Raw genomic sequence first — 27,722 nt, 5'->3', positions numbered from 1 at the left:
CGAGGAGAACATGCAAACTCCACACAGAAAGGCCCTCGCCGGCCACGGGGCTCAAACCCGGACCTTCTTGCTGTGAGGCGACAGCGCTAACCACTACACCACCGTGCCGCCACTATTTGAATCGATGAAATTAAAAAAAATTAAACATGATTATTATCAGGCTGCATAATCTTAGTTTTTCCTAGCTGTAATTATGTTATTTAGACAGCAGAGGACACAATACTGTAAAATAATGCACGTGACTTCACCCCAGGTGTAGGTAATACAGCTTTAAGGCTGAGAAAATGCACACACACAAAAAAATAGATCTAAAATTGGAAAGACCTGTTGTGTGATCGACTGTACAAATAGTTTTAACAGGAAATTGGAGCTACCTCTTTACAGACTGCTGAAAGCTAAAGAAAAGAGAAGAAAAGGAGGTCATTGTTTTGTTTAAAGGAACAGTCCACCGTATTTCCATAATGAAATATGCTCTTACCTGAATTGAGACGAGCTGCTCCGTACCTATCCGAGCTTTGCGCGACCTCCCAGTTAGTCAGACGCAGTCAGACGCGCTGTCACTCCTGTTAGCAATGTAGCTAGGCTCAGCATGGCCAACGGTATTTTTTGGGGCTGTAGTTAGATGCGACCAAACTCTTCCGCGTTTTTCCTGTTTACATAGGTTTATATGACCAGTGATATGAAACAAGTTCAGTTAAAAAAATTGAAACGTAGTGATTTTCTATGCTATGGAAAGTCCACACTATAATGACAGGCATACTAACACCTTCTGCGCGCTTCGGCAGCGCATTGATATCTGAGCTCCGTATCAACGCGTTGCCAAAGCGCGCAGAAGGTGTTAGTATGCCTGTCATTATAGTGCGGACTTTCCATAGCATAGAAAATCACTACGTTTCAATTTGTGTAACTGAACTTGTTTCATATCACTGGTCATATAAACCTATGTAAACAGGAAAAACGCGGAAGAGTTTGGTCACATCTAACTACAGCCCCAAAAAATACCGTTGGCCATACTGAGCCTAGCTACATTGCTAACAGGAGTGACAGCGCGTCTGACTGCGTCTGACTAACTGGGAGGTCGCGCAAAGCTCAGATAGGTACGGAGCAGCTCGTCTCAATTCAGGTAAGAGCATATTTCATTATGGAAATACGGTGGACTGTTCCTTTAAGCAGACAACTTTCAGAAATGTTCATAAAATGGTTAAGAAGAGGCCTATTTGTGATTAACATTTTTAATATTTAATAAAATGAATATTTCAGTTAATAAGCTATTATATTTTACTCCAATCTTTACAAAATGTGGGTAAATAATTATTGTTGTGATTATGAAAATGAATCAAAAGTTAGTTTTTGGGGTTTTTTTTTAATTTAACAAAAGGAATATTTAAGTTTATAAAGAATAGGAAAATAAATGTTGCATTGTTTTGGTAATAAAATGTTCTTAATTTAAAAGTAGGCGGCCTTTCAATTTCATAAAATCGGTGAAATTTAGTTCCCTCTGAAATTTGGTCACTGTAATACATGTTTATTTCTGTAATATCTATTAAAAAATTTTTAAATAAATAAATAAAATAAAACACACAGGCCATTCTGTGCTGGCAAGTTATTTAATTTGAGGGGATTAAAGCAAATAATGTGCATGAAATCGCTCGCTTAGCATAGTCAAGCAGACAGAGGAAGTCCATGTGCGCATGCGCAGATTTATCTTTCGTTGTTTTCTTCTTTTGGGTTTTACGGCAGCTGGCATTCAGTGTTACATTACTGCCATCTACCTTTGACCGTGCACTGACAGTTACATCATTCTATCACTAAACAAACAGCTGATCGCTGACCACCGATATTTATTAGTTTGGTCCTGCGTTTCCTTTCTGTGGCAGCGGGGGCGTGGTCAAGCGCCGGTCTGTGACAGGAGGGCGGAGCCAGGGAAGGTGAGTGGCAGAATCGCTACACCTGACGGTGATTAACCTGTGTTTTGTGTGTTTTCCCAGTAACCGCTCCCTATTTAAGGAGGCAGAGGGAGAGCAGAGGGAGCGCAACCCGGGACGAGATTACAGAGTGTGTGTGTTTGTGTGTTATGCCGCATACGAGAAATGGACGATTGGAACTGAAAAGTTGTTTAATAAAAGCCCTCTCTGTATCTCAAGCGTTGTCCTGCCGTCTTCTGTGCTCCACCCACACTCCGTAAGCGCTACACTTTCCTTCTCAGCATAACGTCTTTTCTTCTCCCTTTCCGTTACTGTAGTCAGTCTTTCACGTTTCATTCGTGTCCTCCATTTTCCTCTCCTGTTTCAAATTTGTATCCCATAATGCCTTGAGCGAACAGGGAAAGCCCACCACATGATGCATGATGTAGTATCTTGAATTGTATCATGGTGAAGCAGGAAAAAATAGCGGAGAATTTAGGGCCACGTAGCCCTAAATTCATTAATTGTTCTTTAAAATAAATAAATAAAAGTAATAAAATTGGAAGTCTGTGATTCGAATTCAGTAGCTTTCAGTCCACTAAACAAAAATAATTGGGTGTCGGGAAAATTCTTTTGATGACCTACAGTTGAAAAATCTGAAACATAGTATAGCTTTAATTTTTAAAAAATTATATAGGAGTGGGAAAATCAAATCATGAAACCAATATCGTGAATTGAATCGAATCATGAATTGACTGAATTGTTGCATGTCTTGTAACCAAAGGAAAGACTCACAAAGTCAAATTATTGTTAAACAAACCTCTAAAGATAATGTTAGCTAAGAGATAGGTAGTGTAAATACATTATGTCTTCTGTCAAACAAACAATTCTGTTTCATGTACAGACCCAGCTAATAGAGAACCATCAGAACATTCAGTGATTATTCAACAGGTCCTGAGCTTAGGTTGCAACTTTCCAAAAAAAAGTTGCCATAATGTTCTAAACATATCTGCCATAATAAGGTTTTTCTTCACAATGTTATTTAATTGTTGTGCATAACATTCCCATTTAGACAAAAACTAGCATTATGTTCCTGCAACTAAATGTGTTGCAGTGGGCAACACAGTGGTGTAGTGGTTAGCATGGTTGCCTCACAGCAAGAAGGTTCTAGGTTTGAACCTCATGCCTGACGGGGGGGCCTTTCTGTGTGGGTTTCGTCCGGGTGCTCCAGTTTCCCCCACAGTCCAAAAGACATGCAGATCAGGTAAAATACCCAGCCACTGGGGTTGTACGAGACAGTGCATAAGCCTCGGTCACAACCGTCCGTATGTGCTCCTATGGCCGGTCTACGTGCAAAAAATGCAAGAAACGCACGGAGGGCACGCGTGTGACGTGCTGATTTTCGAGCCGTACTCTGGCCGCAGAGGTTCTTTGTCATGTCAAACAAACTCTATGGGCGCTTATGTTTTTTTCAGGTTGCAAGACAAACTTACGCCCAACGTGCGTCTTTCTCCACGAACAAAAAAAACGCAGCGATTTGGGAAACGCCAAAAATTGCACGGCCAAAAAATCGTATGTCCGGTTGTGACCTAGGCTATACTTAGTGCCGGTCCCAAGCCTGGATAGACTGGGGAAGGTTGCGTCATGAAGGGCATCCAGTGTAAAACCTATGCTAAATCCAACATGCACAACAGATCCCAAAATATGGTGACCCCTAATGGGAGCAGCCGAAAGAAGAACTAAAGGTGTTGCAGTAAAACATTCTCAGAAAAATCTGATGGAATTAATTTTCTTAAACAAATATTTTCAAAAAATACTGAATATTAGTATTGAGGCCAATAATGTAACGAAGAGTTGGACGCTATTGGTTCAGATGGTCATATTTTCCAATCCTATGATCTATATACAACAGAAGCTTGGTCACTACAACAACGCTCAGCAGCATTGGGTATTGGCCAGTACTGACAGCATGGCATAGCAAAAATGGAAAAAGTTGGATTTAAGCATCCCTCGATTGATACTTTTAAAAAAGAACTCGGATCTAATGATCAGAATTGCGGTATTGCCTTTACTGAGAAGGACACGTACAGCTTTAAAAGAGCTTCTTTGGGGGCATCGTGGCTCAGGTGGATAAGGCGCCATACCATAAATCCGGGGACCTGGGTTCGATTCTGGCCCGAGGTCATTTCCCGATCCCTCCCCGTCTCTCTCCTGCTCATTTCCTGTCTCTACACTGTCCTATCCAATAAAGGTGCAAAAAGCCCAAAAAAATATCTTTAAAAAAAAAGAGCTTCTTCATGGGACAGACTTTATCTTGAGATTGCTTCAACGCAGTCCAGTATAGATGATGTCTATATAGGCAGCTGCTTCCTGAATAAAAGTCAGGATCAATGACTGGATTTTCAAACATCGTTGATATTGGGGGAGTTAAATATTGTGGTACACTGCTGTAGAATTTTCAAATCTGATCATCTGACTGATCAGAAGATGCTGAAGAATGCTCTATTCATGCTGTTCTATAACAGCAGCAAAAACAAAAAGACAATGAGAACACATCTCTTCGGTCATAAAAGCTAATTCACAGGGACAAGCATGGCAGATGATCCAAGGTTAATACTAAAATCATCTTACATTTTACTTTGAAAAATAACAAGAATCATTGATATGGTGGAACTTTCTGTAAGATGATGTTGGAAGGCGTCTCTAGTATTAGTGTTTTGTAAAAGTCGGAAAGTTTTCCACCATAGCAGAGTCTTCAGGATGGAAAACTTTGTGATTTGTGGATTCCTGGGAACACGACACATTGTTTTTATTATTATTATTTTTTATTCGCTTTGAGATATTCTTAGCTGCAGGAGTGGAACCCAATGTGCTCTTCTGCTGTTGCATGCTGAGATGCTTTTCTGCTCACCATGGTTGGAAAGAGTTGCTATGAGTTACTATATCCTTCCTGGCAGCTCGAACCAACCTGGCCATTTTCCTCTGACCTCTCTTATCAGCAAGGTGTTTGTTTCCACCAACAGAACTATCGCTCACTCGATGTTTTTGGTTTTTCACACCATTCTGTGTAAACTCCAGAGACTATTATGTCTGAAAACCCCATGAGATCAGCAGTTTCAGAAACACCCATGCCAAAGTGTTTGTCCATCTGGCACCGACACCCATACCAAAGTGTGACTTTCTCAAAGTGAAAGTCACACTTTGAGATCACAATTTTTCCCATTTTGATGTTCGAAGTGAACATTAATTGAAGCTCTTGATTTGTACCTGCATGATTTGATGCATTGTGCTTCTGTCAAGGGGTTGACTGATTAGAAAACTGCATCAAACAGCAGGTATATGGGTGTACCTCGTAAAGTGGCCGGTGAGTGTAAGTGCTAACAGAAACTAACACGTTTCGCAGATGTTCCACGAAACGTAACCATCTACTGATAAAAACAAGTGGTACGGATCATTACATTTAAGTACTAAGTAAAGGATGATGGCAAATTGAAACACTTCAGGATGTGTTGTTATAGAAGGAAAATAACCTTCCATGTGGGGAAATCACACCATCTCGCTGTTGATTATTTTCTTAGAAGAGCTCGCCTTATTGTGTTTTATTCTTTGCACATTGCAGAACTGATCAGTACTAGTCTACTCCTAGCACATTGCAGAAAATAGCACAGAATTTCAGCCAAGAATTTCATTTCAATCTTAGAGTCTTGAACTCCTTCATCTGTGATTTGGCAGTTCCCCGATCAAGAACCTCTGCCATCTGCTGCCCACAGTCCCCTACAAACATTTGTCTGTCCTCACAGTTTGGACTTCGGCCACAACGTACAGCCTGGACGATTGGTGCCCTGTTGGTTCACCCTGAAGGTCTGCATGGGCCATGAGAACCAGGCTGGAAGATATTTATAGTGCGTGTCCTTATACTGCAGGCTCTCCTTTATGAGCTCACAGGCATTTCCGGGTACTGCGTTTCCAAAACCACAGTGGTAGAAAGGACGACTTGGTTAAGGTTGACATCCAGAGGTTGACGGGACAGGAAGCAGTGCACAGCTGGGCTGGGCTCATGTACAGTACATGCATAAAGATAATCAGTTAGAGAGCAGACAGAACTACACTCTAATTATATCATATTTGCAATTAAAAGGCCAAATATCAACGGTGCCAAATTTACATTTAATACAATGACTGCTTGTAGCGACAGCATTAATTACAGTGCTCTTAATTACGTGTGCCAGAGCTAACATGAATAGCTCCTGCTATAGAGACAAAACTGTAAAATCTAGACCAAGCATAAATGCAACATGCAGCCAAGCTAGATTGGGTTTTTTAAATCAATCATTCTTATCGCCTGAGGTGATCATTAGCTCAATAGCTGGCTAGAGATAATGAGATGAGATGAGTCTTAATCCTGGACCTTTACAGACATCCCAACCTGACAAAATTCATTTCAGGGAGGTCCCCCCCCCCCATTTTTTTTTGGGGGGACAAATACATTGCCGGAGGGTATGGGGGTATTCCCCCAGAAAATCTTGGATATGGTTGACGTGATTTCCTGCATTCTGGTGGATTTTGGGGTGGCCTTTTGGAGATGAACAATACCTGAATTCACTCAATTCACTCATAACCCTTTTCCACCAAATCAGTTCCAGGGCTGGTTCGGGGCCAGTGCTGGTGCTAGTTCACAACTCGTTCAACTTGCGAGCCAGCTGAGAACCAGTTTGCTTTTCCATAGCTCACGGTGCTAAGGGAAGCCACGTCATTACGTCGCTGTATACGTCAGTTACGTCATTGTATACGTCAGTTACCTCGCTGTATATGTCAGTTACGTCGCTGTATACGTCAGTTATGTCGCTGTATACGTCAGTTACGTCGCTACGTTTGCATAAACCTTGGCGCGAATATTGAAGCAAAAACAACGCGGAAGAAGCAGCAGCAACAACAACAATAATAATAATAATGGATGACTTCGCGTTTGTACAGCTGCTGCTTCTCGTCGCTTAAAAATGGCGATCTTTCGCGGTCTTGTTATTGTTGTTGGTCTTAACAACTCTGCCCCCCTGCTGACATAAGCGGTTCTTTCCTCTGGCCCAGCAGAGAGTTGGTGCTAGCCTGGAACTGGTTTTTCTGGCCCCAGAGCCAGTTCTTTGTCAGTGGAAACAGAAAACCCGGTTCCAAACTAAGCACTGGCCCCAAACCAGCCCTGGAACTGCTTTGGTGGAAAAGGGGCATCAGATTCATAGCCAACACCCTGACTTGGGGACTTAGCTGCCCCCAACCCATAAACTATGATAACTACAATGTGCCATATATTAAGCTCCTTACTGATTGAATCTGGACACCCAGAGTATTCCTTACTCTTATCAGACAAGGGTACACTTTTGTGTAGTCTGATGTAAAATGTGTCTTATATTTTTGTTTCTTGGGGCACTCTGCCTCTGCCATGACGCTCCTGTTCCTATGCACTGACTGACTGAGTCATCGTTAGAAAGTGAAGTGTGCAGAAGATAGCAGCCGGTTCATCTCTTCTCCTCTCCATTGCTTTGGCCAAACAGTGCACGCAGAGGCAGGAGAAAACATGCCTCACGCGCTGTCGCCGCCACATTGCAAGCGCATGCGCACACACACGAACCACCAGAGGGCATGCACCTACGCTTGTTTTTTTTTTCTTAAACTGGAAATACGCATTGTGATATTGGCCGCATCCCAAACCGCACTCTACCCTACTCAATAGTGTGCCACCACACCACAGGCTGCGTGGGCCTGCTATTGTGACGTACACAAGTTTGCATCTGGTCGGTTCGGGATGAAGCTTGCTCACTTGCTGTAGATTCTGTGAGATTGTATGTAATTTGCGGGCATCAGTGAGCCGCTATCGATCTGCGGGAGACTCCGGGAACTTCCGGAAGACTTGTGATGTCTGCCTTTACGTCAGCTGGGGAAGTTCATATAACAAATATAATAGCATCTATACCTACAACATCTATTTAAGCTGGGTTCAGTGAATTTGCTGTCACAGACAAAAACTGCACACAATAACTGTGATTTGAGATTGCTGGTTTTAAAATGTGACATTGGTCAGTTTAGTGCCACTGAGTCCAAAGACATCCAAATACGAAGTTCTGGCAGTGTCCGAATACGTTACTGGAAAATCTCAGTATGTGACCAATGCTACAAAACTCATTTAAAAGGCGCCAATAGGAGGAAAGCATTGTTACAAATCAAAGGTTAGAGATGCAGCCTTGGGCCCAAAAGGTCGCTGGTTTGATTCCCGGGACCGGCAGAAAAACTGTGAGGTGAGGGGAGTTGAGTGAATGAACAGCACTTTTCCCTCCCTATGTATCGTAGCTTAAGTGCCCTTGATCAAGGCACCTAACCCCCAACTGCTCTCTGGGCATTGTAGCATAGCTGCCCACTGCTCTGGGTATGTGTATGTGTGTGTGTGTGTGTGTGTGCTCATTGCTCACTTGTGTGTGTGCACATGCATGTGTCACTCAGTACGTTTACATGCACATCCAAATCGAGCTGCTGTCGGTTATCGAGCTAAGGGTCCCAGCAGGGGTGCCAGAGAAATCCAATCCTACATGCACACAAGGAAATCGAGCTATTGTGTGAGGTACATTGTGCACCCGAGCCACAGGTGGCGCTACACGCCCCATCATGTTGGTACACTTCCGGTTGTCGTCATGAAGAAGAGCGATTCAAGAGCAGTGTTGCCAGATTGGGCGGTTTCCCGCCTAATTGGGCGGTTTTAAGTGCATTTTGGCGGATTTTGAACATATTTTGGGCTGGAAAACGTCAGCAGTATTTGGCAACATTGTTCAAGAGTATAAACAAAGTTATCAGTTCCGTGTTCACAAGAAGAGAGTTTGTATGTACGAACAGAAGTGTTCCTAATAAAATGGGCACTAAGTTGAAGTTGATCTGAAGTGTCATGCCGACCGAGGCTGTTTTTTTTTTTTTCCGACCGAGGCTGTTGTGTTTCCTGCTTGTGGTCTCGTCACTTCTGGAAGGGGCAGTGCTGAAGTAAGTAGCTGGACTCCATAGCTCGATAGGGTTTACATGCACTAAGTAGCTCGGCAAAAATCGCATAATCTAGGTCGTGTAGCTTGATTACGAGAAATCAAGTTCGGTTCAATTTCAGCCTAGCTAAGGTGTTTCCATGCCATTTAGAACTTCGATTTCAGTCGAGCAACGGCAGAAATTCGATTTTTTCTATGTGCATGTAAACGCACTGACTGCTTCAGATGGGTTAAATGCAGAGGAGGAATTTCACTGTGCTTGTGTCCATGTGACAAATAAAGGCTTCTCTTAAAGTGCTATGCAACCAATTACATTATTTGTTTCTCACTTTATTGAAAAGGATAAGTCTACCAACTTCGTTAATGCTTTTAACACAGTCCATGCTACACTAACAATTAATTAAAACTTAAATGTTCTCTGAGTAGGCTTCAGCTCGCCTACGACTCTGCACAGGATAAGCGGTTACAGATAATGGATGGATGTTCTCTGAGTAGAAATAAATTGGGATTTAATTTTCCTCTGAAGCATCCAGTATGGACAAATGTACATCAGCCATGGATTTTCATAAGTACACACAACAGCCCTATTTACTGGAGCGACATTTGAAATCGTAGTTCTGAGTTCCTAAAATATGATTCAACAGAGAAATGGAGCCACAAGCTGATTATCTTCAGTCATATCACACTTTGCCTAAGGAACAAACAGACCTGTCCTGTCCAATCATCAATCCCACGTCAAATTCACTTTTCAAACTTAAAAAAAAAGACCCCATTTGCTTGGTTAAAGGTTCTGACTGCAAAGCTGAATTCTGGGCAAAGTATTCTGTTTCTACTGCTGTTGGAGTTTCGAGATGATTCGCTGCTACACACACCATGTATCCTACATGTAAACGTTTTGGCGAGATAAAAAGCGTCCTGCGTTTCACGAGTCCAGAGGTTGCCGAAGCCAGCGAGCAACAATATCACGTGACCACCATGGGGTGTGTTTGACCTACTTTTAACCAAAACAAGTCGACATGGGCAAACATGGCGGACTTGGCTCTCCCGCCAGCTAAAAGCCAGCGGAAAAGAAAAGGAAAGCCTTCCTAGTGAGTGCAACTGCAAGATAGAGCAAGGTTAAATGATGTCATTTTTCTGGACAGATAACTAACTCATTCAAGCTAGCGCTTAGCTATCTTAGCCTTAGAATGCACAGGCTGGACTCCACGGTAGCGAGTATGGAGTTATACACCTAATGTTTTGATCTTACAGAGAGGAAAAAAAAAACCAATAACACACAAGCAGTAAACAGAGAAAAGATATATCCGTCTTTTGTTTCATGGATCTATTCGCGAATGTCAACCACAAATTACGTACCTGTGACTCAAAACTCTCCGAGGTCGATGCAGAGTCACAATGTTTTCTGCGCAACGCCATCTTGGCGTGATGCAGTTCCAGAGTTATGCTAATTAGTTAGCTTGTCACATTTGGCGGTTTCTGTAGGGCCGTACTGTTTACCTCGAGCGGTAGGAAAATGGTCCCAAAATGGAAAAAACCAGACCCTTAGCACATCAAAATGATCACATCTCATCTGCATGACATTGTTCTTGTGAGACATAGGAAAATGCTATGCACAATTTAAAAAAAAAAAAAAATTTTTTGAAAATTTCAGACGACTTTGCAGTCAGCACCTTTAAGCAAATAAAATGAGCATTTGGAGAAAAGTTAAAATCCACATTTGGTCGATGCAGCAATGTATTGACCCAATTTATAATAGTATTATAGTATTTATAATAGTAAAAGTAAAAAAGCGCCATCAAAGTAATTTAGAAAATGTATTTTAGTATAATAATGGATTCTGTAAGGAATAAAAACACAGCAGCCCCAGTGGTTATATGAAACCAAATCAACAACATGGTAGTGTAACGTGGCCCAATATGAAATGAAGTTACTGTTGCCGCCCTGTGGGTGTACTCGCACCAGGCAATCTATACCACACCCGAGTGCGTTTGAATTCCCAAAGTCCATTTCATTTGATTAGAGCGATCTTTGCATACCACGCTCGGGTGTAGTTCGCTTAGACAGCTTGGAAGATGTGCGCTCGGACGCAGTTCAGTTGGGCTTGTCCACAGGGTGATCCCCAACCTCGCACAAAACTCGAACGTTATGATGTGAAAATTAGTTGATAGAAACAAACATCTGCACTTCTCAATTCATTCGAGAATTTGGACAAATAACGGGTCTGGTTCTCACCTTATTGATGATTGTAAATTGTCGTCAGTGAGTAAAGCTGCAAATTCCTCCTTCAGTCCTTCATCTGCCGCCTCTGTAAAAATCTTATTGTTGCAGAACGATTTACTGAAAATCGAGAACTTGCATCACTGATAAACTTGTGCGGTATGTGAGAGGGCATTGTGTCACCACACCCAAAACGACTCCAAATAATCCACAAGGTCAAAAGAGTCATGAAACAAAAAGCATCCATTATTGCGATACGAGAGCCATTTTCTTCAACACAAAGAGTTGCGTTGTAGTGATGCAAGTGTACTCGGGCACGGAAGGTTAAGTGCAGTGCCAATGCAAGCTAGCGAAGGAGAGGGGAGGGGGGATAATCACGCTCGGGCATGGTTCAAGGGATCCATGCCCAGTGCTAAAGTTGATCATTTTCATACAACATCATGATCTGTGTTTTATTCCTTTCATACTTTGACAACACTGAATTTTTTTATTTAGTTTTATATAGAGATATCTAGCACATACACTACCATTCAAAAGTTTGGGGTCACTTTGAAAGTTCCTTATTTTTGAAAGAAAAGCACTGTTCTTTTCAATGAAGATCACTTTAAACTAATCAGAAATCCACTCTATACATTGCTAATGTGGTAAATGACTATTCTAGCTGCAAATGTCTGGTTTTTGGTGCAATATCTCCATAGGTGTATAGAGGCCCATTTCCAGCAACTCTCACTCCAGTGTTCTAATGGTACAATGTGTTTGCTCATTGCCTCAGAAGGCTAATGGATGATTAAAAAACCCTTGTACAATCATGTTAGCACAGCTGAAAACAGTTTAGTTCTTTAGAGAAGCTATAAAACTGACCTTCCTTTGAGCAGATTGAGTTTCTGGAGCATCACATTTGTGGGGTCGATTAAATGCTCAAAATGGCCAGAAAAATGTCTTGACTATATTTTCTATTCATTTTACAATTTATGGTGGTAAATAAAAGTGTGACTTTTCATGGAAAACACAAAATTGTCTGGGTGACCCCAAACTTTTGAACGGTAGTGTATTTTTATATGATTAAAAAAAAAAAAAAGTCCTTCCTGTGCCAGCACCTGGTCTTCCCAGGCAGTCTCCCATCCGAGTACTAACCAGGCCCTTAAGGCACATCAGGTGGTGTTGATCTCAGTTTCTATAGCCCTTGGCGTCTTGCCTATTACATAGCTAGAGTTACAGCGGGGGGCTAGTCCTCTAGTAACCAAAGAATTTGACTCCCATCTGGATTACGGTGTGCCTCACCAGATGGCAGAAGGTACCGTTTTTATGATGATCTTTGGTATGACCCAACCTCACGATCTTGCAGTCAAGAGGTGGACACGCTATCTGCTTGGTCAACCCATGGGTAAATGGCTAAAGGCAGCCAATTTGTGTTAAACACTCAAGGTCCAACAATGATCAACAAAGTGTTCGACAATGTAACTCTGAATTTTGTCAGATATATCATGAACACCAGAATTAACATTATTTGATTTTTTTTTTTATTATTATTACCTTTCCTGTGGTTATACCAATCGACAACCTTGAAGCAACCTCATCTCATCTCATCTCATTATCTCTAGCCGCTTTATCCTTCTACAGGGTCGCAGGCAAGCTGGAGCCCATCCCAGCTGACTACGGGCGAAAGGCGGGGTACACCCTGGACAAGTCGCCAGGTCATCACAGGGCTGACACATAGACACAGACAACCATTCACACTCACATTCACACCTACGGTCAATTTAGAGTCACCAGTTAACCTAACCTGCATGTCTTTGGACTGTGGGGGAAACCGGAGCACCCGGAGGAAACCCACGCGGACACGGGGAGAACATGCAAACTCCACACAGAAAGGCCCTCGCCGGCCCCGGGGCTCGAACCCAGGACCTTCTTGCTGTGAGGCGACAGCGCTAACCACTACACCACCGTGCCGCCCCTTGAAGCAACCTGTTGGAAGTTTTTCCTCAGTTTGGTTACTGTTCCCAGTAGCTGTCTTTGACTGCTCAATTACCAGTTATCATGGAAATCGAAGGCAAATGTGTGCTCCCATACAACCTGTGATGAGCAGCAGTTTAAATATATCCCAGCTTATAATTCTAACGGCTTCTACTGTTTCACTTTTAGCAAAAATATCAACTTGACTCGAACAGAATATGGGAATGGAACCATGGGACAAACATAGGTGCTGTTTCACATGACAAAGTCAGGGAGCCTGTGAGGGTGTAGTGTTCTTCTTGGTTTGTATTTTTACCAGAAAGGCCTGACTACAAGGTAGCAATCACTGGAATAACCCAGAACTACCCAGAGACACACACATTTTGAAATGCCAAGTCGAATATGCCAGATCTGTGGAGTCCATGAGCCACAAGGCTCCTCCTATGAAGGTAGGTGTTGCACAGAAACTGTTGTCCATTTGGAGCATTTTAAAGCATCAATGAATTTGATTATTGGGGAAGACTCCGTGGACAGAAGCAGGCTTTAACAAATAAATAAATTGGAGTCTTACATCAATACCAACAAGTATTACACTGCTGACAAACCCTCTTTTAGCTCTAACTCCACTACTGCTTCCTGATGTTATGATCCTTAATCACCCCTAATCTCTCCGTGGCTCTTGGACCCAGGTTATCAATAAAAGGACATCTCACCTGAAACTTTGCTGCTTGGTTCCATAACAGTATTAATTAACAACAGTTTGATGTTGGAACTGTTCAAATGTCTTTGTAGAGCTCAGACAACATATTATTAAATTTGACCAACAAGCAAGAATCAAAGAGAGCTCCAGCAATGTCAGTGCCTGGACCCGTTATAAAAGTATAAATAAAAGTACTAAAAGGTGCTAGGTTAAACATTTAACTTGTAGCATTGATGATCACTTTACAGATAGCTTGGTTGCTTAAACGTACTCTAGGAGTTAGATTACTTTATGTTCCTCGCTTGGTTTGCTATAACAAGAAATGAAGGAAACAGAGGAACTGTGGTTAGATGCATGCAAATATAAACACAGAGCTTTGCTGATAGGCTAATAAACTCTAACTATAGCCGAAGCACAAGACCTCATGTTGCAGGCATCAGCTGAAGGCAAGATGTAACAGTCGGCCAGCCACAAGCCACAGTGGAATAGCCTGGACATTCACAAGGACTTTTAAGCAAAGTAAATGATTATTTATTGAGACACACACACACACAGAGTACTGTGCAAAGTCTTAGGCACCCTATTTATCTTTTTTCATATAAACTTTGCAATAGATTTCTATTTTTTGCAAAGAAATCTATTGCAAAGTTTATATGAAAAAAGATAAATAGGGTGCCTAAGACTTTGCACAGTACTCTGTGTGTGCAATAGATTTCTATTTCCCCTCCTAGAACTGCCACCTTATTGTGGTGGAGGGGTTTGTGTGCTTGAATGATCCTAGGAGCTATGTTGTCGGGGGCATTATGCCCCTGTTAGGGTTTCCCAAGGCAGACAGGTCCTAGGTGACAGGCCAGACCAAGAGCAGTTCACCAAAAAACCCCTATGGAGAAAAAATCCAGGACCGTGATGTCGCCCGGTAGGACGCAGCCGGGGCCCCACCCTGGAGCCAGGCCCGGGGTTGGGGCTCGTATGCGAGCGCTTGGTGGTCGGGCCTTTGCCCATGGGGCCCGGCCGGGCTCAGCCCGAAGAGGCGACGTGGGCCCGACCTCCTGTGGGTTCACCACCCACAGAGGTAGCAGTAGGGGTTTGGTGCAGTGTGGATTGGGTGGCAGTCGAAGGCAGGGGCCTCGACGACCTGACCCCCGGACACAGCGGCTGGCTGTTGGGACATGGAATGTCACTTCGCTGGGGGGGAAGGAGCCTGAGCTTGTGCGGGAGGTTGAGAGGTACCGGCTAGAGATAGTCGGGCTCACCTCCACGCACAGCTTGGGCTCTGGAACCCAGCTCCTCGAGAGGGGCTGGACTTTCCACTTCTCTGGAGTCGCCCATGGTGAGCGGCGGCGGGCTGGTGTGGGCTTCCTTATAGCTCCCCAGCTCAGCCGCCATGTGTTGGAGTTTACCCCAGTGAACGAGAGGGTCGCCTCTCTGCGCCTTCGGATTGGGGAGAGGGCTCTTGCTGTTGTTTGTGCCTACGGGCCAAATAGCAGTATAGAGTATCCGGCCTTCTTGGAGTCCCTGGGAGAGGTACTGAGGGGTGCTCAGACTGGGGACTCCATTGTGCTACTGGGGGACTTCAATGCTCACGTGGGCGATGACAGTGACACCTGGAGGGGCGTGGTTGGGAGGAACGGCCTCCCCGATCTGAACCCGAGTGGTGTTTTGTTATTGGACTTCTGTGCTAGTCACAGTTTGTCCATAACGAACACCATGTTCGAGCATAGGGGTGTCCATAAGTGCACGTGGCACCAGGACACCTTAGGTCGGAGGTCGATGATCGACTTTGTAGTCGTGTCATCTGATCTCCGACCCTATGTCTTGGACACTCGGGTGAAGAGAGGGGCTGAGTTGTCAACTGATCACCACCTGGTGGTGAGTTGGATCCGCTGGCGGAGGAGGAAGCTGGACAGACCTGGCAGGCCCAAACGTATGGTGAGGGTCTGCTGGGAACGTCTGGCCGAGCACTCTGTTGGGGAGGTCTTTAACTCCCACCTCCGGGAGAGCTTTTCCCAGCTTCCGAGGGAGGCGGGGGACATTGAGTCTGAGTGGACCATGTTCTCTACCTCCATTGTGGACGCAGCTGTTCGGAGCTGTGGCCGCAAGGTCTCCGGTGCCTGTCGTGGCGGCAATCCCCGAACCCGGTGGTGGACACCGGAAGTAAGGGATGCCGTCAAGCTGAAGAAGGAGTCCTATCGGGCCATGTTGACCTCCGGGACTCCTGAGGCAGCCGACGGGTATCGGCAGGCCAGGCGTGCTGCAGCTCGGGCAGTTGCGGAGGCAAAAACTCGGAACTGGGAGGAGTTCGGGGAGGCCATGGAGAAGGACTATCGGTCGGCCTCGAAGAAATTCTGGCAAACCGTCCGGCGCCTCAGGAGGGGGAAGCAGTACTCTGCCAACACTGTTTACAGTGCGGGTGGGGAGCTGTTGACCTCGACTGGGGACATTGTCGGGCGGTGGAAGGAATACTTTGAGGATCTCCTCAATCCCACCGTCATGTCTTCCACTGAGGAGACTGAGACTGATGACTCAGAGGTGGACTCGTCCATTACCCAAGCCGAAGTCACTGAGGTGGTTTGCAAGCTCCTCGGTGGCAAGGCACCGGGGGTGGATGAGATCCGCCCTGAGTATCTCAAGTCTCTGGATGTTGTGGGGCTGTCTTGGTTGACACGCCTCTGCAACATCGCGTGGCGGTCGGGGACAGTGCCTCTGGAGTGGCAGACTGGGGTGGTGGTCCCTCTTTTTAAGAAAGGGGACCGGAGAGTGTGCTCCAATTATAGGGGAATCACACTTCTCAGCCTCCCAGGGAAAGTTTACTCCAGGGTACTGGAGAGGAGAATTCGACCGATAGTCGAACCTCGGATCCAGGAGGAACAATGCGGTTTTCGTCCTGGTCGCGGAACACTGGACCAGCTCTATACCCTTCATAGGGTGCTCGAGGGTTCATGGGAGTTTGCCCAACCAGTCCACATGTGCTTTGTGGATCTGGAGAAGGCATTCGACCGTGTCCCCCGTGGTATTCTGTGGGGGGTGCTTCGGGAGTATGGGGTTCGGGGCTCTTTGCTAAGGGCTGTCCGGTCCCTGTACGAACGGAGCAGGAGTCTGGTTCGCATTGCCGGCAGTAAGTCAGACCTGTTCCCAGTGCATGTTGGACTCCGTCAGGGCTGCCCTTTGTCACCGGTTCTGTTCATAATTTTTATGGACAGAATTTCTAGGCGCAGCCAGGGGCCGGAAGGAATCCTGTTTGGGAACCACAGGATTTCATCTCTGCTTTTTGCGGATGATGTTGTCCTGTTGGCTTCTTCAAACCAGGACCTTCAGCATGCACTGGGGCGGTTTGCAGTCGAGTGTGAAGCGGCTGGGATGAGAATCAGCACCTCCAAGTCCGAGGCCATGGTTCTCGACCGGAAAAGGGTGGCTTGCCCTCTCCAGGTTGGTGGAGAAGTCCTGCCTCAAGTGGAGGAGTTTAAGTATCTCGGGATCTTGTTCACGAGTGAGGGAAGGATGGAGCGTGAGATCGACAGGCGGATCGGTGCAGCCTCCGCAGTGATGCGGTCGCTTTACCGGTCCGTCGTGGTGAAGAAGGAGCTGAGCCAAAAGGCGAAGCTCTCAATTTACCGGTCGATCTACGTTCCGACTCTCACCTATGGTCATGAGCTTTGGGTAATGACAGAAAGAACAAGATCGCGGATACAAGCGGCTGAAATGAGTTTCCTTCGCAGGGTGGCTGGGCGCTCCCTTAGAGATAGGGTGAGAAGCACAGTCACTCGGGAGGAGCTCGGAGTAGAGCCGCTGCTCCTCCACATTGAGAGGAACCAGCTGAGGTGGCTCGGGCATCTTTTTCGGATGCCTCCTGGACGCCTCCCTGGGGAGGTGTTCCAGGCATGTCCCCCCGGGAGGAGGCCCCGGGGAAGACCCAGGACACGCTGGAGGGACTATGTCTCTCGGCTGGCCTGGGAACGCCTCGGTGTTCTTCCCGAGGAGCTGGCCGAGGTGTCTGGGGAAAGGGAAGTTTGGGCTTCCATGCTTAGACTGCTGCCTCCGCGACCCGGTCCTGGATAAGCGGAAGAAGACGAGACGAGACGAGACGAGATTTCTATTTTTTATGACTTCTACATTATCAAGTCACCGCGACTTGGCCTAGTGGTTAGTGTGTCCGCCTCTTGATCAGGAGATCGTGAGTTCTACTCGCGGTGAGTTCTACTCGCGGTCAGGTCATACCAAAGACCATCATGAAAATGGTACCTACTGGCAAGGCAGGCTGCAATACAGATGCAAGTGAAGAGTCAAACTCTCGCGGTTACCAGAGGTCCAGCCCCCCACTGTAACCCTAGCTATGTAATAGGCGAGAGGCCGAGGGCTACGGAAATGGAGATCGGCACCGCCACATGGCGTAGGAAGGACTTTGACATTATCAAGTCAGTACAAAACCATTTTAGGCTACCAAACGTTCGTTTTCCAGCACAAAATTAAAAATCTTACAGGAAAATAAATAAATTGTACCTGAGCAGCATTTTACACAAGAGCCCACTTTTCAGATTAAGAAAGAAAACGTAATGAAGGCTGCTGGGTTTTGGTGCAAAATTAAGAAGCAAGTGTGACAGTCAAAGTGTCTAGAACAGGGGTCACCAAACTTTTTTCTCTGAGGGCCACATTGTCATTCCTGACTGTGATGGGGGCCGGGGTCGGGTCAGCTATATAACATAGAATTGTATGACCCAGACAAATATGACTACCAGCAGGCCTCATTGTGTAGTAGAGATTACTAGCCTGGCACAGCCATCCCCACTACTATATCCCCACTACTACAACCCCGATTCCAAAAAAGTTGGGACAAAGTACAAATTGTAAATAAAAACAGAATGCAATAATTTACAAATCTCAAAAACTGATATTGTATTCACAATAGAACATAGACAACATATCAAATGTCGAAAGTGAGACATTTTGAAATTTCATGCCAAATATTGGCTCATTTGAAATTTCATGACAGCAACACATCTCAAAAAAGTTGGGACAGGGGCAATAAGAGGCTGGAAAAGTTAAAGGTACAAAAAAGGAACAGCTGGAGGACCAAATTGCAACTCATTAGGTCAATTGGCAATAGGTCATTAACATGACTGGGTGTAAAAAGAGCATCTTGGAGTGGCAGCGGCTCTCAGAAGTAAAGATGGGAAGAGGATCACCAATCCCCCTAATTCTGCGCCGACAAATAGTGGAGCAATATCAGAAAGGAGTTTGACAGTGTAAAATTGCAAAGAGTTTGCACATATCATCATCTACAGTGCATAATATCATCAAAAGATTCAGAGAATCTGGAAGAATCTCTGTGCGTAAGGGTCAAGGCCGGAAAACCATACTGGGTGCCCGTGATCTTCGGGCCCTTAGACGGCACTGCATCACATACAGGCATGCTTCTGTATTGGAAATCACAAAATGGGCTCAGGAATATTTCCAGGGAACATTTTCTGTGAACACAATTCACCGTGCCATCCGCCGTTGCCAGCTAAAACTCTATAGTTCAAAGAAGAAGCCATATCTAAACATGATCCAGAAGCGCAGACGTCTTCTCTGGGCCAAGGCTCATTTAAAGTGGACTGTGGCAAAGTGGAAAACTGTTCTGTGGTCAGACGAATCAAAATTTGAAGTTCTTTATGGAAATCAGGGACGCTGTGTCATTCGGACTAAAGAGGAGAAGGAGGACCTAAGTTGTTATCAGCGCTCAGTTCAGAAGCCTGCATCTCTGATGGTACGGGGTTGCATTAGTGCGTGTGGCATGGGCAGCTTACACATCTGGAAAGACACCATCAATGCTGAAAGGTATATCCAGGTTCTAGAGCAACATATGCTCCCATTCAGACGACGTCTCTTTCAGGGAAGACCTTGCATTTTCCAACATGACAATGCCAAACCCCATACTGCATCAATTACAGCATCATGGCTGTGTAGAAGAAGGGTCCGGGTACTGAACTGGCCAGCCTGCAGTCCAGATCTTTCACCCATAGAAAACATTTGGTGCATCATAAAACAGAAGATATGACAAAAAAGACCTAAGACAGTTGAGCAACTAGAATCCTACATTAGACAAGAATGGGTTAACATTCCTATCCCTAAACTTGAGCAACTTGTCTCCTCAGTCCCCAGACGTTTACAGACTGTTGTAAAGAGAAAAGGGGATGTCTCACAGTGGTAAACATGGCCTTGTCCCAACTTTTTTGAGATGCGTTGTTGTCATGAAATTTAAAATCACCTAATTTTTCTCTTTAAATGATACATTTTCTCAGTTTAAACATTTATGTCATCTATGTTCTATTCTGAATAAAATATGGAATTTTGAAACTTCCACATCATTGCATTGTGTATTTATTTACAATTTGTACTTTGTCCCAACTTTTTTGGAATCGGGGTTGTATATCCCCACTACTATATCCCCACTACTATATCAACACTTGATTCCTGGCACATATTTGTTTATCTTTACTAGTGGTTTGCAAAAGTAGTAATCGAGTCTTCACACTTTGTTTTAATTTGAAATACCACTGATATTCCATTTATTTATTTTCTAATAAAAATAACATCAAAGTTGTCAAGGTAAGAAACATCTGCCTAGTTGAGGTGATTGACACTGGCAAAGGTGAGTGGAAAATTATAAATTGTAGGTAGGCCTGTTGATATTATTATTATTATTATTATTATTATTAATAATAATAATAATAATAATAATAATAATAATAAGTGTGCAGCACTTAATAAAGGTCAAATAAATAGGCCTATAAAATAAATACATTTTAAAAAACAGTGAAATTATAATAATATGAGCAATAGATCAATAGATCACAGCAGTTGTGCTGTGCGCTGCACGTCATTGCTCTCATCCATGGCCAAAGCAAAAAACTCGAATTCTGACGCTTTCTCATTCAGCTGGTCATACACGTTGTCCCCCAAATCTTCGGTTCGCCTGGTCATAGTAGGTGCGGAGAGACTCACCGCGTTGAGCGCATCCTTCTTGTCGGGACACACCTCCTCGGCCACAGCAAGCATGCATACTTTAACAAAGTCCCCATCAGTAAACGGCTTTCCATGGGTAGCTAGTAGGTGAGCTACCTTATAGCTAGCTCGGACAGCAGCCTGGTTGATCTGGGTTTGGTGAAGGAATACATTCTGTTGTGCAGCCAGTCCACATTTCATCCTCCAAATCCTGTCTTCTCTTGTTTGCCCTCGCAAACTAGCATACTCTTTGTGGCGGGTTTCGTAGTGACGACGCAGATTATATTCTTTGAAAACCGACACACTTTCTTTACATACAAGATAAACTGCACGGTCCTTACACTGAATGAAAAAATAATCGGTGGTCCACTGTTCTTTAAAAACTCTGCACTCTCTGTCAGCTTTTCGCTTACTGCTAGCCATTTTGCTGTCCTGAACACTGACAGTTCTCTGCGCGTGCGCTGCCTGTCACTGCTTGATCGCGAGCATATGACGAAAATTCGGAAAATATGAATAGTTTATTTTATAACTAAATATCAATTTTAATTGATAAAAATCAACAAAATACAAGATGCAGACATGTTATTATTTGCCAAAAAGCAATTTAAAATAAATAGGCCATGACCACTTTTGGGGATTGCCTCATAGGGCCGGTTCAAGTGGTGGGGGGGGCAGAGGGGCTGGGGGCCGGTCAAAGGGGGGTGGCGGGCCGGAGTCGGCCCGCGGGCAATAGTTTGATGACCCCTGGTCTAGAAGAACTGTGGCTGGTTCTGTAAGATGCTCAGTAAAACCTACAGCTCATTTCCTTATAAAACTGCACTCACTGTACCTGAGATGACTCTTGTTTTTTAACGCGAAGCGTCGTCTCACACCAAATATCGACTTTGTTTCATTTATTATGGCTTAGTATTTTTTTTATGTTGAAACATTTCATTATTTAAGACATTTTTGACCTATAACATCTCTTTACATGTGCCTCAGACTTTTGCACAGTCCTGTGTGTGGTAGTGGTGGGTTTACTGTGGGAGCAAGCTAAAATTGCTAAGGCAGTGATGTCACCATTCTTGAGCTGGACAAAGATTAGAGCCTTTTCCTTCCTTGCTGACAGGAGGGGGGGGGGGGGGATTATATGGTGGAATATTACATTTCTATACTAGCATAACATTTCCAAAGATAATAAATTATGCATAACACAACAGCAAAAGTATTAAAGTCCCCTGTGCTCTCAAATGTCATTTTTGATTAAATTTTTTCATGGTAATTTGAGCGCACAAGTGGTACAAAAATTCTCACTGCAATTGTTTTGCTAAGCTCCGGCTAAAAGATGAACGTCTCAATAAAGATCTCAGTTTGTACCAAGCAAGTGTTGATGCACCATATAAGCCAAAAAGTATGCAAATGCAGACCATGCAATAGTTGACGTATTCCAAGAATTTGGACCTTCCTGAGAAACGTGTATACGTTCTATTTCATCTATCAAATGCCAGTGTTTGTAGGAATGGCATGTCAATCTTTTAATTATGCAATATATAAAATGTTCTGTGGTGGATTTCCTAAAAGCCTCTTAACGCAAAGAGCATCTTAACTAAGAGAGAGAGTGTTCATTGTGCTGCTCACGCTACCATTTAATGATGATCTTTATGCTACGATGCTTTTGGGAAACTCGGCACTGTTTTGTGGTCGAACACATGCACCTCTGAGACGCATGAAAGCCAGCCACTCGCATGCTTTCATTACAGGCCAGCGAAATACACTTGGAGGAAAGTGCCATCTACCCTCTTCCACATACAGTGCTCAGCATAAATGAGTCCACCCCCTTTGAAAAGTAACATTTTAAACAATATCTCAATGAACACAATTTCCAAAATGTTGACAAGACAAAGTTTAATATAACATCTGTTTAACTTATAACATGAAAGTTAGTAATATAACTTAGTTTACACATTTTTTCAGTTTTACTCAAATTAGGGTGGTGCAAAAATGAGTACACCCCACAACAAAAACTACTACATCTAGTACTTTGTATGGCCTCCATGATTTTTAATGACAGCACCAAGTCTTCTAGGCATGGAATGAACAAGTTGGCGACATTTTGCAACATCAATCTTTTTCCGTTCTTCAACAATGACCTCTTTTAGTGACTGGATGCTGGATGGAGAGTGATGCTCAACTTGTCTCTTCAGAATTCCCCATAGGTGTTCGATTGGGTTCAGATCAGGAGACATACTTGGCCACTGAATCACTTTCACCCTGTTCTTCTTCAGAAATCCAACAGTGGCCTTAGATGTGTGTTTAGTCATGTTGGAAAAGTGCACAACGACCAAGGGCACGGAGTGATAGTAGCATCTTCTCTTTCAGTATAGAGCAATACATCTGTGAATTCATGATGCCATCAATGAAATGCAGCTCCCCGACACCATGCAGCCCCACATAAGGACACCATGCATTTTTCTTTGTATTCCTCACCTTTGCGACGCCATACAGTTTTGAAGCCATCGGTTCCAAAAACATTTATCTTGGTCTCATCACTCCAGAGTATAGAGTCCCAGAAGTCTTCATCTTTGTCAGCATGGGCCCTGGCAAACTCTAGGCGGGCTTTTTTGTGCCTGGGCTTTAGGAGAGGCTTCTTTCGTGGATGGCATCCATGCATGCCATTCCTCTGCAGTGTACGCCGTATTGTGTCACGGGACATAGTCACCCCAGTTTGGCTTTCTACTTCTTTAGATAACTGCAGTGAACTTGCATGCCGATTTTCTTCAACCCTTCTCATCAGAAGACGCTCCTGTCGAGGTGTTAACTTCCGTGGACGACCTGGACGTTTCTTTGAGATAGTTGCAGTTCCAGCTTTCTTAAATTTTTGTACCACTTTTGCTTCAGTATTCTGACTGATAAGTAAAGCTTTGCTGATCTTCTTGTAGCCTTCACCTTTGTGGTGTAAAGAAATTATTTTCTTCGGGGAATTCTGAAGAGACAAGTTGAGCATCACTCTCCATCCAGCATCCAGTCACTAAAAGAGGTCGTTGTTGAAGAATGGAAAAAGATTGATGTTGCAAAATGTCGCCAACTTGTTCATTCCATGCCTAGAAGACTTGGTGCTGTCATTAAAAATCATGGAAGCCATACAAAGTACTAGATGTAGTAGTTTTTGTTGTGGGGTGTACTCATTTTTGCACCACCCTAATTTGAGTAAAACTGAAAACATGTGTAATCTAAGTTTATATTATTAACCTTCCTTTCCCGTTATAAGTTAAACAGATGTTATATTAAACTTTGTCTTGTCAACATTTTGGAAATTGTTTGTGTTCATTGAGATATTGTTTAAAATGTTACTTTTCAAAGGGGGTGCACTCATTTACGCTGAGCACTGTACATGATGCCTGCAATTGGCTAGTGTCACTGTGGTTGACAGGGGACAGAAAATATGCCAACCCTCTCATAGAGGCAGGACGGACAATTTTGGCTTCCCGGAACAGGTAGTTGTGGCGTCTTCGGGATTCAACGCATGATCTTCGAGTGACAGTATGAAGGATTTCCTTCTGTGTCATTCGAGAGCATAACTAACATTTTTTGCCCCTGTTTTTGATAGGTGTTATGACTAACACTTATACAAGAATAACCTACATCTATGAATCTACAGTCTGGGTTAGAAAGAAATCAGACCCAGCCTAGCGCCTTCATACCAAGACGTGTATTTCTTCGTACAACCATAAAATGGTGGTGCTGTTGCACTTGATTCCACAAAAGGCCAAAATTATCCACTTTAAGACGTTTGTTAACACCGTCTTCACCCTTCTAGCCTATTTATATCCTTGCTAGAACTTTTACAAGATGCTGGTGGGAAGTCAATGCTTCTGCAAAGCTTTACGATGTGTAGAGCAGAAGTGTTGCAATGATGAAATGCTCATACAGTTCTCCAGAGTGGGTTAAGTGCATTTTCCATTCAAGCACTTTCACATAAGTAAAAGGACAGATGGAAAAGAGATTGCTTTAAGCACACATTACGTGCCAATTTAAAAAAAAAAAAGAAGACTTCGTTTTCCAATGTGACGTGACGTGACGTGACATGACAGCATGGAATGTGGTTTAAGAAAGGCTTAGGATTGTCACACTTGCAGAACTGCTTTTGACACCCAACAAACTGTTTATCTGCATTGTTTGGTGACACCTCAGAGTCCAAACGCAGCTGCAGTAGGACCATGTGACGAACTGCCATTGACTGGAACGACCACAACTAGCAGCCGCACTATTGTATTTAGCCTTTCAGCCCATTTGAATTTCGATCAGATTCAGACATGGACTCACGTACAACTGCAGAACGCATTGAATAAAAAAAATTAAGCGTAGCTGCATTAAAACCCACTAAAATTGTCCTTCTAATAGGTTATTTAATCAGCCCTCAGCGTCAGACAGAAGATTATAGGAGCGATAAATTACAACAACTCTGCAAAACTCTTGACCTACAATCTAAATGCTAAATCATACCTCCTTGGCTTATGTGATCTGAGATGAATAGACACGCTAGAGTCCTGGCAACCGTGCTGCTTTATGAAACAAGAAATACCGGGCACGCTGGAAACCCAGCCCAGTTATGAAAAGTACTGCCAGGAATGAGGATGACTTTGATGGCCGTGCCTCTGAGAAAGTCTCTTTCTTAGGTGGCGAGACGTAAAAGAGCCACACCTATAAAAATGCAGGTGATAAAGGAACATTAACTTACCTCTTCATCTGGCCATGGTGAAGGATTAAGCATATGAAGGTGCATCCATCAGAGAAACACAAGCGTATGAAGGCATGTGAGAGAGAGAGGGAGGAAGAAAAAAAAAAAGCACATTAACTATCGTAAAATATTCATCAAGACAACAAACTTTGATTCTTATCTGGGAAAAGACCTAAAATATTTGATTAAAGTTACTGTACCTAATCTTGATTACATCATAAAGTGTATTGTACTCATTATAATACAAGTATATCAGGTATCCAACAGCTGATACTGTACAATCGGTTTGGATTGAATTTTAGTAAAACCAGTTGTTCACGCCTCAGTATCTATTTTGAGCTCCAGTGTGTGTGCACGTATGCACGTGTGCAGGCGTGTTTGTCTTCTTTCTCCTGCTCATGCAATGAGGCAGTATGACATCTTGCATTGTAGACTTTAGAGGCCATCCTCCATTCAAAATGAAATGGTGCACAATGGCTTTAAAACCAGGGAACTTTCTTTTAAGCCCTTCTGAATGTGAGGCAAAGGAAAAACATGGGCTTGTCGACTGGCAGACCACTGAAAAAACAGGCTGTAGGTTTTTTTTTTTTTTGGGGGGGGGGGGGGGGGGGGGGACAGGTACCATATGTAGTAGAGCCTCTGTGACCAATCACATGTGGCCAAGGCGCTGGTCACACTACAGCTAGTGATGGGTTGCGAACACTTGGCGATGAAAAATTGGTAGCATCGCCACCAATCATGTGATGCACGGTGAATGTTCTCCGAGCTTCACAAGTTGCTTTTTGCCATGTCTCTGCCTTGTGAGTGGCCAAAAACGTTGCAATGCATGCGCTGAAATTTGGTGACAATGTTATCATCAAACTAAGCAGTGGATACTCGCAGATGGGCTTGGGAACATTTCCCGAAGCTTGGGGAACCTTTGCTGAACCTCTTGATATGCATTTGTCTCGAATCCATATCCCCAGTGCTTGGTGGAGCCTCAGGGACACAGCGGTGAGGCATAGCCTAACCTTCGCCGAGACATGAAAAGTGCATTTACATTCAGACCCCGTCCACACGTAGCTGGGTATCTGCTAAATCGAAGATATTTTTCTACGTTTTGGCCTGTCATCCACATGAAAACACATCAAAAACGAATATTTAAAAAAACTCCAGGCAAAGTGAAGATTTTTGAAAACTCCGTGTATGCCTTTTCGTGTAGACAGAGATAACCGGAGTTTTGCGTTTTAGAACGTCACAATCTGCGCCAAAAAATGACAACAAATCTGCCCTGACGTCAAACGTGCGACCTTTGTTTACTGCAGAAGCCAGATTAAGCATGGACTTAAGCTAGCCGCACACCACAGCAATCCACGCGGTACCGAACCGACCCATTTCAGAGCCGACTCCCGACAGGGCACGCACATATCCCCCGACTGTTGACGAGTGCAGTCGCGATTGAAGCGACATGTGACAATAGCTTTGTGATTGGCTATTGGATATAGTTACTGTTAAATCCAACACTTGAAGATGCTACAGGCTGAATTACAAATGACACAACATGGAATATGTAGCGCACTATCTAGGGTGCATGAGCTATTATTTCCAGCCTTAAATAGTGCACTTATATAGGGGAGTTAAAGCGATTTGGAATTCAGCCACACAACTAGAGCAGAGTGGCTTTCCAGCCCACTGTGTCTATGGATAAAGCTTCAGTCTATGGAATTACAGTATATACCTGCATTAGGTGCTACCAACACGTATTTCTCGCGCTAGAAATTGTGTTTAATGATGTCACGTGTTATATGCGAAAGATATGCTTGGCTATTGCTAGCGACTCTCGCCGATCAGTCTGGCTCCCGATTAGTTTTTCGAATCGGCTGTGAGATGAGTCGGTACCATCGAAAACTAGTCCTTACGCCTGACTCGCGACTTCAGTTGGCTCGGTACGCTGAAAATCGGCGTAGTGTGCGGCTAGCTAAAGAGTAATGGATCGGAGTAGTGCCTTGAAAGCATTAATTATTGTGCAGGTGCTATTTACATGTTTAATTTTAGAAGCCCAACTACTGCTCCAAGAGCACAGGCGATGTGATTAGGGGGTAGGATTTGGGGAAATAATGCCATCTACAGGTTTGGAATGCTTATGAATGTGATTGAAAACGCAGATGTTCGGTTATGTGTGGAAGGGATTTTTTTCGAAGACGAGGTGGTGTGGATAAAACATTTTTATAAACGGAGGGGGGGAAAATGTTCCATTT

General features: G+C 43.9%; 1 protein-coding gene across 1 annotated transcript in view; it reads right to left on the bottom strand.

The window, feature by feature from the left end:
- The window catches only part of septin4b (septin 4b), a 221,120-nt gene that overhangs the window by 168,820 nt on the left and 24,578 nt on the right, over positions 1-27,722 (bottom strand). The gene's annotated exons all lie outside the window — the stretch shown is intronic.

The sequence above is a fragment of the Neoarius graeffei genome, chromosome 23, assembly GCF_027579695.1.
Source record: "Neoarius graeffei isolate fNeoGra1 chromosome 23, fNeoGra1.pri, whole genome shotgun sequence".
Lineage (NCBI taxonomy): Eukaryota > Metazoa > Chordata > Actinopteri > Siluriformes > Ariidae > Neoarius > Neoarius graeffei.
The sequence above is the reverse complement of the archived record's forward strand: the minus strand, read 5'-3'. Positions and strand labels throughout refer to the sequence as shown.